This window comes from Bubalus kerabau, chromosome X (genome assembly GCF_029407905.1).
Source record: "Bubalus kerabau isolate K-KA32 ecotype Philippines breed swamp buffalo chromosome X, PCC_UOA_SB_1v2, whole genome shotgun sequence".
NCBI classification, from domain to species: domain Eukaryota; kingdom Metazoa; phylum Chordata; class Mammalia; order Artiodactyla; family Bovidae; genus Bubalus; species Bubalus kerabau.
Window position 1 is genome coordinate 13,823,687 of NC_073647.1, and position 6,068 is coordinate 13,829,754.

The window sequence follows — 6,068 nt, forward strand, 5'->3', positions numbered from 1 at the left end:
CGTCGTTTACTTTAGAGTTAGGGCTATAACCCTAAGATGTAAGGGTTTCTCTTCATGCCCTGCAAACAAATCTCTGCCCAAACCCTTTACCTGTTTGTCTTCTGTGTGGAAATGAGAATAATATAATCTAACATTTAGTGTTGTCATGGGGACCAAACAAATATGCTAATTTGAAAGCACCTGCTGCAAAATTTCCTGTGAGTTTCTTTATCATTCCTGCCTTTCTAGACATATGATATATCCCTCTGTCACAAAAAACTATATCTCAAAATCTATATGCCTTCACTTTTATCTATATATGAATTATTTCTCTTTTTTAATTTAATTTTAAAATATATTTTTAATTTTTTAATATAAATTTATTTATTTTAATTGGAGGCTAATAACTTTATAATATTGTAGTGGTTTTGCCATACATTGACATGGATCTGCCACAGGTGTACATGTGTTCCCCATTGTGAACCCCCCTCCCAACTCCCTCCCCATCCCATTCCTCTGGGGCATCCCAATGCACCAGCCCTGAGCACCCTGTCTCATGCATCAAACCTGGACTTGTAATCCGTTTAACATATGATAATATACGTGTTTCAATGCTATTCTCCCCAATCATCTCACCCTTGCCCTCTTCCAAAGAGTCCAAAAGAATGTTCTATACATCTATGCCTCTTTTGCTGTCTTGCATATAGGGTTATCGTTACCATTTTTTAGATTCCATATATATGAGTTAGTATACTGTATTGGTGTTTTCCTTTCTGACTTACTTCACTGTGTATAATAGACTCCAGTTTCATCCACCTCATTAGAACTGATTCATATATTTTTCTTTTTAATTGCTGAGTAATACTCCATTGTGTATATATACCAGTTTTCTCATCCATTCGTCTGCTGATGGACATCTAGATTACTTCCATGTCCTGGCTATTATAAACAATGCTGTGATGAACATTGGGGTACATGTATCTTTTCCAATTCTGGTTTCCTCAGTGTGTATGGCCAGCAGTGGGATTGCGGGGTCATATGGCAGTTCTATTTCCAGTTTTTTAAGGAATCTCCACACTGTTCTCCATAGTGGCTGTACTAGTTTGCATTCCCACCAACAGTGTAAGAGGGTTCCCTTTTCTCCACACCCTCTCCAGTATTTATTGCTTGTAGACAGTTGGATAGTAGCCATTCTGACTGGTGTGAAATGGTACCTCATTGTGGTTTTGATTTGCATTTCTCTGCTAAGGAGTGATGTTGAGCATCTTTTCATGTGTTTGCTAGCCATCTGTATGTCTTCTTTGGAGAGATGTCTGTTTATTTCTTTGGCTCATTTTTTGATTGGTTCATATATTTTTCTGGAATTGAGCTGCAGGAGCTGCTTGTATATTTTTGAGATTAATTCTTTGTCAGTTGCCTCGTTTGCTATTATTTTTTCCCATTCTGAAGGCTATCTTTTCACCTTGCTCTTAGTTTCCTTTGTTGTGCAAAAGCTTTTAATTTTAATTAGGTCCCATTTGTATATTTTTGCTTTTATTTCCAATACTCTGGAAGGTGGGTCATAGAGGATCCTGCTGTGATGTATGTCAGAGAGTATTTTGCCTATGTTTTCCTCTAACAGTTTTATAGTTTCTGGTCTTACATTTAGATCTTTCATCCATTTTTTTTATTTTTGTGTATGGTGTTAGAAAGTGTTCTAGGTTCATTCTTATACAAGTGGTTGACCAGTTTTCTCAGCACCACTTGTTAAAAGATTGTCTGTTCTCCATTGTATATTCTTGCTTCCTTTGTCAAAGATAAGGTGCCCATAGGTGTGTGGATTTATCTCTGGGCTTTGTATTTTGTTCCATTGATCTATATGTCTGTCTTTGTGCCAGTAGCATACTGTCTTGATGACTGTGGCTTTGTAGTAGAGCCTGAAGTCAGGCAGGTTGATTCCTCCAGTTACATTCTATTTTCTCAGGATTGCTTTGGCTATTCAAGGTTTTTTGTATTTCCATACAAATTGTGAAATTATTTCTTCTAGTTCTCTGAAAAATACCATTGGTAGCTTGATAGGGATTGCATTGAATCTATAGATTGCTTTGGGTAGTATACTCATTTTCACTATATTGATTCTTCTGATCCATGAACATGGTATATTTCTTCATCTATTTGTGTCGTCTTTGATTTCTTTCAATGCTGTTTTATAGTTTTCTATATATAGGTCTTTTGTTTCTTTAGGTAGATTTATTCCTAAGTATTTTATTTTCATTGCAGTGGAGAATGGGCTTGTTTCCTTAATTTCTCTTTCTGTTTTCTCATTGTTAGTGTATAGGAATGCAATGGATTTCTGTGTGTTAATTTTATATTCTTCAACTTTATTATATTCATTGATTAGCTCTAGTAATTTTCTGGTGGAGGCTTTAGGGTTTTCTATGTAGAGGATCATGTCATATGCAAACAGTGAGAGTTTTACTTCTTCTTTTCCAGTCTGGATTCCTTTTATTTCTTTTTCTCCTCTGTTTGCTTTTGTCATATATAGTTTTTACTTTGTTTTATTTATTTATGTTGAGGTATGTTCCTTCTATTCCTCCTTTCTGGAGGGTTTTTATCATAAAAGGATGTTGAACTTTGTCAAAGGCTTTCTCTGCATCTATTGAGATAATCATATGGTTTTTATCTTTCAATTTTTTAATGTGGTGTATTATGTTGATTGATTTGCACATATTGAAGAATACTTGCATCCCTGGGATAAAGCCCACTTGGTCATGATGTATGATCTTTTTAATATGTTGTTGGATTCTGTTTGCTAGAATTTTGTTAAGGATTTTTGCATCTATGTTAATCAGTGATATTGACCTGTAGTTTTCTTTTTTTCTGGCACCTTTGTCAGGTTTTGCTATTAGGGTGATGGTGGCCTCATAGAATTGAGTTGGGAGGTTTACCTTCTTCTCCAATTTTCTTGAAGAGTTTGAGTAGGATAGGTGTTAGCTCTTCTCTAAATTTTTTGTAGAATTCAGCTGTGAAGCCATCTGGACATGGACTTTTGTTTGCTGGAAGATTTCTGATCACAGTTTCAATTTCTGTGGTTGTGATGGGTCTTAAGATTTTCTATTTCTTCCTGGTTCAGTTTTGGAAAGTTATACTTTTCTAGGAATTTGTCCATTTCTTCCAAATCGTCCATTTTATTGGCATATATTTGCTGATAGTAGTCTCTTATGAGCCTTTGTATTTCTGTGTTGTCTGTTGTGATCTCTCCATTTTCATTTCTAATGTTGTTGATTTGATTCTTCTACCTTTTTTTCTTGATGAGTCTGGCTAATGGTTTGTCAATTTTATTTATCTTCTCAAAGAACCAACTTTTTGCTTTGTTGAGTTTTGCTATGGTCTCTCTCTCTCTTTTTTTTTCATTTATTTCTGCCCTAATTTTTAAGATTTCTTTCCTTCTACTAACCCTGGGGTTCTTCATTTCTTCCTTTTCTAGTTGCTTTAGGTGTAGAGTTAGGTTATTTAGTTGAGTTTTTTCTTATTTCTTGAGGTGAGCCTGTATTGCTGTCAGCCTTCCGCTTAGCACCTCTTTAACAGTGTCCCATAGGTTTTGGGTTGTTCTGATTTTATTTTCATGCGTTTCTATGCATATTTTGATTTCTTCTGTGATTTGTTGGTTATTCAGAAGCATGTTGTTTAGCTTCCATATGTTGGAATTTTTAATAGTTTATCTCCTGTAATTGACATGTAATTTACTGCATTGTAGTCAGAAAAGATGCTTGTAATGATTTCAATTTTTTGAATTTACCAAGGCTAGATTTATGGCCCAGGATGTGATCTATCCTGGAGAAGGTTCAATGTGCACATGAGAAAAAGGTGAAATTCATTGTTTTGGGGTGAAATGTCCTATAGATATCAATTAGGTCTAACTGGTCCATAGTATCATTTAAAGTTTGTGTTTCCTTGTTAGTTTTCTGTTTAGTTCATCTATCCATCAGTGTGAGTGGGGTATTAAAGTCTCCCACTATTATTGTGTTACTGTTAATTTCCCCTTTCATACTTGTTAGCGTTTGCCTTACATATTGTGGTGCTCTTATGTTGGGTGCATATATATATTTATAATTGTTATATTTTCTTATTGGATTGATCCTTTGATCAGTATGTAGTGTCCTTCTTTGTCTATTTCCACTGCCTTTATTTTAAAGTCTATTTTATCTGATATGAGTATTGCTCCTCCTGCTTTCGTTTGGTCTTTATTTGTGTGGAATATGTTTTTCCAGCCCTTAACTTTCAGTCTGTATGTGTACCTTGTTTTGAGGTGGGTCTCTTGTAGACAAAATATATAGGGGTCGTGTTTCTATATCCATTCAGCCAGTCCTTGTCTTTTGGTTGGAGCATTCAACCCATTTACATTTAAGTTAATTATTGATAAGTATGATCCCGTTGCCATTTACTTTGTTGTTTTGGGTTTGAGTTTATACACCCTCTCTGTGTTTCCTGTCTAGAGAAGATCCTTTAGAATTTGCTGGAGAGCTGGTTTAGTGGTGCTAAATTCTCTGAGCTTTTGCTTGTCTGTAAAGCTTTTGATTTCTCCTTCATATTTGAATGAGATCCTTGCTGGGTACAGTAATCTGGGCTGTAGGTTTTTCTCTTTCATGACATTAAGTATGTCCTGCCGTTCCCTTCTGGCCTGAAGAGTTTCTATTGAAAGATCAGCTGTTATCCTTATGGGAATCCCCTTGAGTGTAATTTGTTGTTTTTTCCCTTTCTGATTTTAATATTTGTTCTTTGCATTTGATCTTTGTTAATTTGATTAATATGTGTCTTGGGGTGTTTCACCTTGGGTTTGTCTTGTTTGGGCCTCTCCGAGTTTCTGGGACTTGCATGACTATTTCCTTCCCCATTTTAGGGAAGTTTTCAACTATTATGTCCTCAAGTATTTTCTCATGGTCTTTCTTTTTGTCTTCTTCTTCTGGGACTCCTATGATTCGAATTTTGGGGCATTGCACACTGTCCCAGAGGTCTCTGAGGTTGTCCTCATTTCTTTTCTTTACCTGCTGAGTATTTCTCTGCCTTTTCATCTTGTTTATATTGCTGTATTTGGGGTGGCCTTTCCGTATTCTGGCAGTTTGTGCTTCCTCTTTATTGTGGATGTTCCTCTCTGTGGGTGGGGTTGGACAAGTGGCTTTTCAAGGTGCTGTGTTGCTGTGTTGCTGGAGAATTTGTGTGGTATGGAGAATTTGCGTGGCTCTTGGGTGGTGCTTGGTTTCAGTGTAGGTATTGAGGTTTTAGATGAGCTCTCATCAATTAATGTTCCCTGGGTCAGGAGTCTTTGATGTTCTCAGGTTTTGGACTTAAACCTCCTGCCTCTGGTTTTCAGTCTTATTTTTACAGTAGCCTTAAGACTTCACCATCTATACAGCACCAATGATAAAACATCTAGGTTAATGATTAAAAGTTTCTCCACAGTGAGGGACACCTGAAGAGGTTCACAGAGTTACATGGAGAAGAGAAGAGGGATGAGGGAGATAGAGGTGACCAGGAGGAGAAGAGGGGGAATCAAAGGGGAGAGAGCAAGCTAGGCAGTAATCAATTCCCTATGTGCTCTCCACAGTATGGACCCCTCAGAGATGTTCATGGAATTACACAGAGAAGAGAAGAAGGAGGAAGGAGACAGAGGTGGCCAGGAGGAGAAAAGGGGGAATCAGAAGGAGAGAGACAGATCCAGTCAGTAACTAGTTCCCTAAGTGTTCTCCACAGCCTGGAACACACAAAGAGATTCTCAGAGTTGGGTAGAGAAGAGAAGAGGGAGGGAGGAGATAGAGGCGACCTGGTGGAGAAAAAGGAGAGTCAAAAGGGGGAGAGAGCAATCAAGCCAGTAATCTCACTCCCAAATAAAAATGGGTACTGAAGATTGGGTTCTTAAAGGTACAAAGTTGATAATAAATTCCCAAAAGCAAAGTTTAAAAATCTAGAGTAGAGGTTCAGTTCAGTTCAGTTCAGTTGCTCAGTCGTGTCTGACTCTGCGACCTCATGAATCATAGCATGCCAGGCCTCCCTGTCCATCACCAACTCCCGGAGTTCACTCAGACTCACGTCCATCGAGTCAGTGATGCCAT